This window comes from Aquarana catesbeiana, linkage group LG02 (assembly GCF_042186555.1).
Source record: "Aquarana catesbeiana isolate 2022-GZ linkage group LG02, ASM4218655v1, whole genome shotgun sequence".
Classification (NCBI taxonomy): Eukaryota; Metazoa; Chordata; class Amphibia; order Anura; family Ranidae; genus Aquarana; species Aquarana catesbeiana.
Genome location: NC_133325.1, coordinates 784,082,960 through 784,095,063, shown reverse-complemented (window position 1 = coordinate 784,095,063; position 12,104 = coordinate 784,082,960).

The window sequence follows — 12,104 nt, the reverse complement described above, 5'->3', positions numbered from 1 at the left end:
CACCTGTTCAATTGCTTGGTAACACAAATTGCTAATCAGCCAATCACGTGGCAGCAAAAATGCATTTAGGCATCTAGACGTGGTGAAAACAACTTGCTGAAGTTCAAACCCAGCATCAGAATGAGGAAGAAAGGGGATTGAAGTGACTTTGAACGTGGCATGATTGTTGGTGGCAGACGGGCTGCTCTGAGTATTTCAAAAACTGCTGATCTACTGGGATTTTCACACACAACCATCTCTCAGGGTTTACAGAGAATGGTGGGAAAAAGAGAAAATATCCAGTGAGCGGCAGTTGTGTGGAGGAAAATGCCTTGTTGATGTCAGAGGTCAGAGCAGAATGGGCAGACTGGTTCCAGATGATAGAAAGGCAACAGTAACTATACATCTTGTTACACCCAAGGTATGCAGAATACCATCTCTGAACGCACAACACATCCAACTTTGAAGCAGATGGGCTACAGCAGTAGAAGACCACAAAGGGTGCCACTCCTGTCAGCTAAGAACAGGAAATTGAGGCTACAATTCGCACAGGATCACCAAAATTGGACAATAGAAGATTGGAAAAACATTGCCTGGTCTGATGAGTCTCGATTTCAACTGCGACATTCAGATGGTAGGGTCAGAATTTGCCGCATGGATTCATCCTGCCTTGTATCACCAATTCAGGTTGGTGGGGGTGTAATGGTGGGGGGGATATTTTCTTGGCACACTTTGGGCCCCTTAATACCAATTGAGCATTGTTTAACCACCACGGCCTACCTGAGTATTGTTGCTGACCATGTCCATCCCTTTATGACTACAGTGTCCCCATCTTCTGATGGCTCCTTCCAGCAGGATAATGCACCATGTCACAAACCTCCAATCATCTCACCACTGGACAATGAGGTCCCTGTACTCCAATGGCCTCCACACTCACCAGATCTCATACAGTAGAGAACCTTTGGGGTGTGGTGGAATCAAATCTGAAGCAACTGTGTGATGCTATCATGTCACTATGGACCAAAATCTCTGAGGAACGTTTCCAAAACCTTGTTGAATCTATGCCACCAAGAATGAAGGCAAAAAGGGGTCCAACCCGGGACTAGCAAGGTGTACCTTATAAAGTGTCCGGTGCGTGTGTATCCACTGTGTAATTACACTACAGCATCGATGTTTTATACTCCATTGCCGGTAGCAGGGAAAAGGCCTGTGCAGTGCAGATAATTCAGAACTAATATTTAGAAAGCCGGCGATGAATGAGGGGTCACGGCTAATCAATTACCGCCTGATTACTGCAGTCTACAGAGGCATCCCGCCACGCTGCTCCTCTCTCTGCCGCTTCTGTGCCGTCACCAGCTGCAGACGCCTGTCACCTGTACCATGTCCCCGCAATGAACATCCCTCCGATACCTTCCCCAGTGCCTTAGCAATTGAATGTAAAAACTACACAGGGAACATGTGTTCATTGTCTCACCATGAGGAGCCACGGCCGACCACATCCTCAAAGGAGCGGCTGAGAAAGCATTCAACTCCTGGGACATGATAACATAAGATGGGAGGTGGGGGGACATGATGTGACTACAGTATTACGCCGCTCACTTCTTGTAGTTTATATAAATAATTTACATATTCAGCAAATTTAAAGGGTTAGTTCACTTTTACAATAAACCGGCCCACGCAGTTCTGCCTAGAAGGTCGGACTCACTGGAAGTTGGGTGGACGCCCCCATGGTTTGCAGGAACGAGTGCCCTGACTCATGCGCAAGCCAAGGGTGTCCCTGCGAACCTGGGGGTGCTCATCAGTGTTGCCAACCTACCATATTGGAATTTACTGGCATGGCACCCAGTTTACTGGCAAAGCCAAATTTTTACTGGCATTTTACAAAAGTTATAAAATTACAGTTTTTAGTGCAAATTTTAGTATTTAGGCTACAAACAAGTACACTATTTGAATGCAATTTAAGGTAGATAAAAAAGGTAAAAAAAAAACATATTTCTGATATTTTCAATATAAAAATAGTCCATCAGATTTTGTTCACCATCACCTCCTGCCACCATCACCACCTCCTTCTGCCACCACCAGCCACTACCAGCTCCTCCTGTCACCTCCTGCCCCAACCAGCTCCTGCCACCACCAGCTCCTCCTGCCACCACCAGCTCCTGCCCCAACCACCAGCCCCCTCCAGCTCCTACCACCATCACCAGCTACTGCCACAAACTCCTCCTGCCACCAGCAGCTCCTGCCCCAACCAGCACCTGCCACCACCGTCACCTCCTGCCACCACCATCTCCTCCTGCCACCGTCACCTCCTGCCACCACCAGCTCCTGCTCCCATCACCTCCTGCCACCACCAGCTCCTGCCCCCATCACCTCCTGCCCCCATCACCAGCCCCCTCCAGCTCCTACCACCATCACCAGCTCCTGCCACAAGCTCCTCCTGCTCCCACCAGCTCCTGCCCCAACCAGCTCCGGCCACCACCAGCTCCTCCTGCCACCATCGCCTCCTGCCCCAACCACCAGCCCCCTCCAGCTCCTACCACCATCACCAGCTCCTGCCACCACCTTCACCTCCTGCCACCACCAGCTCCTGCCCCCATCAGCTCCTGCCCCATCACCTCCTGCCCCAACCACCAGCCCCCTCCAGCTCCTACCACCATCACCAGCTCCTGCCACAAGCTCCTCCTGCCCCCACCAGCTCCTGCCACCACCGTCACCTCCTGCCACCACCAGCTCCTCCTGCCACTGTCACCTCCTGCCACCACCAGCTCCTGCCCCCATCACCTCCTGACCCAACCACCAGCCCCCTCCAGCTCCTACCACCATCACCAGCTCCTGCCACAAGCTCCCCCTTCCCTAACCAGCTCCTGCCACCACTGTCACCTCCTGCCACCACCAGCTCCTCCTGCCACCACCAGCTCCTGCCCCCATCACCTCCTGCCCCAACAACCAGCCCCCTCCAGCTCCTACCACCATCACCAGCTCCTGCCACAAGCTCCTCCTGCCCCCACCAGCTCCTGCCACCATCACCAGCTCCTCCTGCCCCCACCAGCTCCTACCACAAGCTCCTCCTTCCCCCACCAGCTCCTGCCACAAGCTCCTCCTGCCCCCACCAGCTCCTGCCACCATCGCCAGCTCCTCCTGCCACCGCCAGCTCCTCCTGCCACCCCCTGCCCCCACCACCATCACCAGCTCCTGTCACCGCCAGCTTCTCCTGTCACCGCCAGCTCCTGCCCCCACCACCATCACCTGTAATAGCATCCAGTCCAGTATCCATAGTATCCAGTCCATCCACTTTAAAGACCAGAGTCCCCTGCACAGCGTGACGCGTCTCCTCTCCCCAACCCGCCGCTCAGATGTCTCCTCTCCAGACTCCAGTTCACGAGGCTCCTCTTGGTCTGATCGCTCAGCTCCGCCTCCTGCCTGTTGACATAGGTTCAAGGTTGGCGGGGAAAAATGCACTGATATTATTGGCTGCGTGGGCCACGGCAAGGGTGTTCTGGGCAGAGGCTCTGCAGGAAACTCACTTGGCGGTTCAAGATCGGATCTTCTCTGGGACTTCCGGAATTGCGCATGTGCAGTTCTGATCCGAGCTGATCACCGCCGTTTTTACAGGCACTTTTCCCTTACCAGGGGCTTTCACGGACACCAGAAAAACGCTTTGTTTTTACAGGCTGCCCATAAATCTACGGGCGGTTGGCAACATTGGTGCTCATCCAAAATTCAACATATCCGGCCATCTACTCAGTATAGGAAAAGTGTGGTGGTGGTGGGGGTGGTGTGTGTTTTTTTTGGACTGGCACCTACCTAGGAGTTTTTCAGACAAGAGCCTACCTAGGAGTTTTATGAAGGCCTCTTGAGCCCCCATAGGGAAAGAGAGCCTTGACAGATGGGGGCATGGCCAGGTGCCAGACAAAGGGGTTTGATGGTCACAGATGATTGGTGGAAACATGGGGGATGGGATGGGCCTGAGCTCAGGGAATATGTGCCCCAGGGAATTCTGGGTCTTTTGGAAGAAGTGGATGGAAGAGCTGCCCACCCTCCCGCCCCCTTTTTCCTCTTTTATGGTATGTCACAGCTTGCTGCGGTTTTTTGACCTTGCCAGCATTTAAAGTTGCTGTAATGAGCTATGCCTTTGATGAAAAATTGGAAGTAGGCTGTCTGTCCAGGACTTATGGTAAGGACAGCCCCCCCCCCCCCTTTTGGAGTTAAGTGCTCACAGTACGACTGTGATTGGCATTGGTTAAATGTGTTCACATGTTATGTGTTGGAATTGAATACAGCTGTGGCCTTTCCAACCTAATGGTTGTGTTTTATTTAATGGGGTGAAAGGGCAAGGGTGGTGGGGGTTTTGATCCCATTGTGCCTCAGCAGTCATGGGCTGGCACATACCTAGGAGTTTTGGGAACTGATGCCTACCTAAAAGTTTTTGGGATACAGGCAGTCCCCGAGTTACGAACCTCCGACTTGCGAACGACTCCTACCTACGAACGGGCGGTGGCGTGACGTTCTGCGCATGCGCGGCCACTTTTCGACGGAAAACATCTGAAAACATTTGAAAACAACGCCTGCGCATGTGCGGCTACTTGACAGAACATCGGAAACCATCGGAAAACGACGTCTCTGCCGTTCTGTGCATGCGTTTCCGACTTATGAACATATCCGGCAGTCCCTAACCCGTTCGTTACTCGGGGACTACCTGTATGCACCTACCTAACAGTTCCTCCCAGTACATACCAGCATATATGAATCCCCCTATGGTGGGGTATGATCCTAGTCCTCCCAGTACATACCAATATAGAAGGGGTATGGTCCCAGTTCCTCCCAGTACATACCAGTATAGAATAATCCAGCAGCAGCCTGGTGTGTTGCGGCCAGTTGCGGAAGGTCCCCATGCGGCTAGTCATGTCCAGTAGCTCAGGGTAGACGGTGGGGTCATCGTTCTGCTGTTCCCGGGGGAGTCGGAGGAGCTGGCTGAGGATGTGTCCGTCTGGTAGGTCCGGTTGCTGGGGATGTTGCTGGGCTTGGTTCCCCCGGAGGAAGGGATAGTTAGTATTTGCAGTGCTTGGTATCAGGCTGGTCCCAGCTCCGGAGGATCCCCCCCCTCGACCCCTCGCAGGAGAAGCAATGGACCCAGTCTCTGGTGCCTGCCCAGATAGAAGAAGCCGGCTCAGGCCAGGTGATGGGGGGACACCGAGCCCGACCAGTCCCGGAATGTCTGCAGCCGGGGGGCCCCTAGGAGCCCAACACCTCCCTACCGAGTCCATGGCGGAGCGCTGACCACTGACACTGCCCAGAATCACCGGAGCAGAGGAGCGAGGGACGTTCTGGAATAGACTGTACAGTCACTTCTCCTCCCGGCCAATCGGGTCTTAAGATCCGCTTCCAGATTGGCCGGGAGAAGAAGCAGGAAGGCAATAGCGAATATTATTTGTTAATGTCACACAAGTGGGTGGGCTCGGGGCGCAGTGCTCTTCTCAAGGCAGATTTCTGGATGTGTGTTTTGTTCTCCCTTCCCAGACTGACAGAGATGTGCTGTGATGTGATTGGCTCATACGTTCTCCATTTTCCAAGCTGTGCAGAGGATTGCAGAAAGCTAATACAAAGACAGAATCCGATACCTATACTATCGCTAAAGGTGTATGCAATGGTGTTGAATAAATACCTAATTGGAATAAATTATGTATCTTGTATTTTACTGGATTTCAGCTTTTTTTTATAGTAAATATGGCTGGCTATGGATTTTTTTTTTCCCTTGTAATTTGCAGGATTCCTTGTCTCTCATGCCCTGTACACACGACCGGTTTTGCCATCGGAATAAACTCTGAAGGTTTTTCCGACGGAATTCCGCTCAAGCTGTCTTGCATACACACGGTCACACCAAATTCCGACTGTGAAGAACGCGGTGACGTACAACGCATACGACGGCAAAGAAAAAGGAAGTTCAATAGCCAGTGCGCCACACTTTGGGCTCCTTCTGCTAATCTCGTCGGAACAGCAAACAGACGAGCGTTTTTTCCGATAGTAATTTGTTCCGTCGGAAAAATTTAGAACGTGTTCTCTATCTAAGTCCGTCTGAATTTTTGACGGAAAAAGTCCGATGAGGCATACACACGGTTGAAATATACGATGAAAAGCTCCCATTGGACTTTCTCTGACAGAAATTCCGACCGTGTGTACGCGGCCTAAGGCTCTATTCACACCTGTGCAGTTTGCATTTAAGCGTTTCTGCTGCGATTTTACCTTGATTTGCATTTTCCTGCTTTTGTTTGGCAAATTTGTTGTTGGGCAGATTAAAAAACACAAACCGCGTCAAAATCGTGGTAAAAACGCGCTACATGCTTTTATGCAGCTTCTCCATTGAAGTTTATTGAACCAAAAATGCTAAAAAAAAACAAAACACCGTTTTGCATTTAAAAAAGTCCCTGACCCTTTCCAAAAACGCAGAGGCACAAAAATGCATTGATGTAGATGGGTTTCATAGGAACCCATGTTAAAAAAAAAAAGTCCTGCGTTTCTGCAAAAAAGCGTGAAAAAAAGGCATTGGTGTGACTGGAGCCTAAGGCCCATTGGAGGGCTTTTTTTGTTCTTTTTTTTTTGGTCCATGTGCCTTTTCAGCTTTAGGTCTCTTTTGTTTCACTTCTGGACTCTTTGCTGTTCCCCAAAACTTCACAGAGAGCAGATTATTTTCTAATGACAGTATTGGGGTCTACTTGCAGCCGCATGGAATGGATTCTTCTGTAATCTGGCTTGGAAACGGCTCTGATTCAAACCAGCAGAGCCTGCAAAAATCATAGATATCAACTGCCAAAACAATCTTATTAAATTAAATCCCTGGCTCCATGTTTTTTTTTTATTTATTTTTTTCCCCCCATTGCGTATAAATATACTGTAAAAAAAAAAAAAAATTATATATATATATATATATATATATATATATATATATATATATACACAGTATCTCACAAAAGTGAGTACACCCCTCACATTTTTGTAAATATTTTATTCTATCTTTTCATGTGACAACACTGAAGAAATGACACTTTGCTACAATGTAAAGTAGTGAGTGTACAGCTTGTATAACAGTGTAAATTTGCTGTCCCCTCAAAATAACTCAACACACAGCCATTAATGTCTAAACCGCTGGCAACAAAAGTGAGTACACCCCTAATGCCGCATACACACGAGCGGAATGTCCGACAGGAAAAGTCTGATGGAATTGTTTCATCATATAAACCGCTTGTGTGTGGGCTTCATCGGACCTTTTTCTTTAGAAAATTCTGACGGACCTAGAAAAAGAACATGTTCTAAATCTTTCCGCCGGAACCAGTTCCTATCGGGAAAACCGCTCGTCTGTATGCTGTTCTGACAGACCAAAAACGACGCATGCTCTGAAGCAAGTAAGAGACGTAAGCTATTGGCTACTGGCTATTGAATGTCCTTTTTCTAGTCCCGTCATACATGCTGTACGTCACCGCGTTCTGGACGGTTGGACTTTAGACGTTGACCGTGTGTAGGCAAGACCGCTGGAATGGAATTCCGTCAGAGTTCCGTCGGAGAAACCTTCGGAGTTTATTCTGGCGGATAAACTGGTCGTGTGTACGCGGCATTAGTGAAAATGTCCAAATTGGGCCCAATTAGCCATTTTCCCTCCCCGGTGTCATGTGACTCATTAGTGTTACAAGGTTTCAGGTGTGAATGGGGAGCAGGTGTGTTAAATTTGGTGTTATCACTCTCACTCTCTCATACTGGTCACTGGAAGTTCAACATGGCCCCTCAAGAGCTGAAAAAAAGAATTGTTGCTCTACATAAAGATGGCCTAGGATATAAGAAGTGTGTCAAGAACTTGAAACTGAGCTGCAGCATGGTGGCCAAGACCATACAGCGGTTTGACAGGACAGGTTCCACTCAGAACAGGCCTCGTCATGGTCGACCAAAGAAGTTGAGTGCATGTGCTCAGCGTCATATCCAGAGGTTGTCTTTGGGAAATAGATGTATGAGTGCTGCCAGCATTTCTGCAGAGGTTGAAGGGGTGAGGGGTCAGCCTGTCAGTGCTCAGACCATACGCCGCACACTGCATCAAATTGGTCTGCATGGCTGTCGTCCCAGAAGGAAGCCTCTTCTAAAGATGATACACAAGAAAGCCTGCAGTTTGCTGAAGACAAGCAGACTAAGGACATGGATTACTGGAACCGTATCCTGTGGTCTGATGAGACCAAGATAAACTTATTTGGTTCAGATGGTGTCAAGCGTGTGTGGCGGCAACCAGGTGAGGAGTACAAATACAAGTGTGTCTTATCTACAGGCAAGCATGGTGGTGGGAGTGTCATGGTCTGGGGCTGCATGAGTGCTGCCGGTACTGGGGAGCTACAGATCATTGAGGGAACCATGAATGCCAACATGTTGTCAAACAAACCTGATTTTTTTTTATGAAGAGGTAAGTAAAACCTTGGACAGAGGGGTGGCTGTGGACGTGGTATACTTGGATTTTGCAAAAGCGTTTGACACAGTTCCCCACACGCGGCTCATGTGTAAGGTAAAGTCTACAGGCTCGGAAATATCAGTTTGTAAATGGATAGAAAACTGGCTAAAAGACAGAATTCAGAGAGTAGTGGTTAATAAATCTTACTCTGAATGGTCTAAGGCAGTGATGGCGAACCTTGTAGTTTTGGAACTACATTTCCCATGATGCCTAACTGCTCTGAAGAGTGCATGAGCATCATGGGAAATGTAGTTCCAAAACATCTGGGGTGCCAAGGTTCACCATCACTGGTCTAAGGTTATCAGTGGTGTACCCCAAGGTTCAGTGCTGGGACCCTTACTTTTTAATAACTTTATAAATTATATAGGGTCTGGGATCAAAAGTACTATTTCAGTCTTTGCAGATGACACTAAGCTATGCGGTGGAATAACGGCATGTCTCCAATTTACAAGCCGACCTCAATGCACTGTCTTATTGGGCGACTATGTGGCAGATGAGGTTTAATGTTGATAAATGTAAAGTTCTGCACTTGGGGGCTAAGAATATGCATCATACATACTAGGGGGAGTACAACTGGGGGAATCCGTGGTGGAGAAAGGATCTGGGGGTTTTGGTAGATCATAAGCTCAATAATAACATGAAATGCCAAGCTGAGGTCTCCAAAGTGAGCAAAGTCCTTTCTTGTATTAGGAGAGGTGAGGTAGAGAGAGAGAGAGAGAGGTATAGAGAGAGAGAGAGAGAGAGAGAGAGAGAGAGAGAGAGAGAGAGAGGGGGGGGAGGTAGAGAGAGAGAGAGAGAGAGAGGTAGAGAGAGAGAGAGGTAGAGAGAGAGAGGTAGAGAGAGGTAGAGAGAGAGAGAGAGAGGTAGAGAGAGAGAGAGGAGGTGGAGAGAGGAGGTGGAGAGAGAGAGAGAGGGAGAGGGAGAGAGGTAGAGAGAGAGGGAGAGGGAGAGAGGTGGAGAGAGAGAGAGAGGGAGAGAGGTGGAGAGAGAGAGAGAGGAGGTGGAGAGAGGAGGTGGAGAGAGAGAGAGAGGGAGAGGGAGAGAGGTAGAGAGAGAGGGAGAGGGAGAGAGGTGGAGAGAGAGAGAGAGGGAGAGGGAGAGGTGGAGAGAGAGAGAGAGGGAGAGAGAGGAGGTGGAGAGAGAGAGAGAGGGAGAGGGAGAGAGGTGGAGAGAGAGAGAGAGGGAGAGGGAGAGGTGGAGAGAGAGAGAATCTGTACAAATCATTAGTAAGACCTCATCTGGAATATGCAGTTCAGTTTTGTGCTCCAGTTCTCAAAAAGAATATCGGGGAACTGGAGAAAGTGCAGAGAAGGGCAACCAAACTGATAAGAGGCATGGAGGAGATCAGCTATGAGGAACGATTAGAGGAACTGAATTTATTCTCTCTTGAGAAGAGGAGAATAAGGGGGGATATGATCACCCTGTATAAATACCGTATTTATCGGCGTATAACACGCGCCGGCGTATAACACGCACCCCAATTTAGGAGGGAATTTTAAGGAAAAAAAACTTTTAGGAGGGAAGTTGAAGGGAAAAAAACTTACATTTAAATGCCCATCATTGCAGCCTTCTCAGTGCAGCCTTGCCCCAGTGCAGCCATGTCAGTGCAGCCTTGTCAGTGCAGCCATGTCAGTGCAGCCTTGTCAGTGCAGCCATGTCAGTGCAGCCTTGTCAGTGCAGCCTTGTCAGTGCAGCCATGTCAGTGCAGCCATGTCAGTGCAGCCTTCCCCAGTGCAGCCTTCCCCAGTGCAGCCTTGTCAGTGCAGTCTTCCCCAGTGCAGCCTTGTCAGTGCAGCCTTCCCCAGTGCAGCCTTGTCAGTGCAGCCTTCCCCAGTGCAGCCTTGTCAGTGCAGTCTTCCCCAGTGCAGCCTTGTCAGTGCAGTCTTCCCCAGTGCAGCCTTGTCAGTGCAGTCTTCCCCAGTGCAGCCTTGCCCCATTGCAGCCGTCGATCCCCTGTCCCTGCCATATTGGGCTTCAAAATCGCCGACCGCGATTTGAAAATGGCGCCGCCGGCGCCGAAATACCTAGGTTCGGATAGCTCCGCTCGGGACTACGAGTGGAGCCGAAAATGAACGAGAGCCGCCGGAAAGAGCCGAGGACCGGCTCTGTGTATTTCGGCGCCGGCGGCGCCATTTTCAAATCGCGGTCGGCGATTTTGAAGTTTTGACACCACAGGATCGCAGGGGATCGGCGTATAACATGCACCTGCGACTTTCCCCTGATTTTAAGGGGAAAAAATCCGTGTTATACGCCGATAAATACGGTATATAAGGGGTCCATATAGTGAACTTGGTGTTGAGTTATTCTCTTAACGGTCATCACAGAGGACAAGGGGGCCCTCTTTACGTCTAGAGGAAAAGAGATTTCATCTCCAAATACAGAAAGGTTTCTTCACAGTAAAAGCTGTGAAAATGTGGAATAGACTCCCTCCAGAAGTGGTTCTGACCAGCTCAGTAGATTACTTTAAGAAAGGCCTGGATACTTTCCTAAATATACATAATATAACTGGGTACTGACATTTATAGGTAAAGTTGGTCCAGGAAATAACTGATTGCCTCTCTGGGATCAGGAAGGAATTTTTTCCCCTGCTGTAATAAATTGGATCATGCTTTTCTGGTTATTTTTTCGCCTTCCTCTGGATCAACTGTGGGTATATGGGATTGTATGATATTTTTCATTTTATTTTTTAATGTATTTTTTATGGTTGAACTGGATGGACTTGTGTCTTTTTTCAACCTGACTATGTAACCATGTACTGTGACATACTGAAGCAGAGCATGACCCCCTCTCTTCAGAGACTGGGCCGCAGGGCAGTATTCCAACATGATAACGACCCCAAACATACCTCCAAGACGACCACTGCCTTGCTAAAGAAGCTGAGGGTAAAGGTGATGGACTGACCAAGCATGTCTCCAGACCTAAACCCTATTGAGCATCTGTGGGACATCCTCAAATGGAAGGTGGAGGAGCACAAGGTCTCTAACATCCACCAGCTCTGTGATGTCATCATGGAGAAGTGTTAGAGGACTCCAGTGACAACCTGTGAAGCTCTGGTGAACTCCATGCCCAAGAGGGTTAAAGCAGTGCTGGAAAATAATGGTGGCCACACAAAATATTGACACTTTGGGCCCAATTTGGACATTTTCACTAAGGGGTGTACTGACTTTTGTTGCCAGCGGTTTAGACATTAATGGCTGTGTGTTGAGTTATTTTGAGGGGACAGCAAATTTACACTGTTATACAAGCTGTACACTCACTACTTTACATTGTAGCAAAGTGTCATTTCTTCAGTGTTGTCACATGAGAAGATAGAAGAAAATATTTACAAAAAATGTGAGGGGTGTACTCACTTTTGTGAGATACTGTGTGTGTGTATGTATATATATATATGATTAATAATAATAATATTTAATATGACAAACAAAAATACACTCACCGGCCACTTTATTAGGTACACCTGTTCAATTGCTTGGTTATACAAATTGCTAAACAGCCAATCACATGGCAGCAACCCAAATGCATTTAGGCATCTAGACATGGTGAAGACAACTTGCTGAAGTTCAAGCCGAGCATCAGAATGGGGAAGAAAGGGGACTTAAGTGACTTTGAACGTGGGATGGTGGTTTTTGCCAGACGGGCTGGTCTG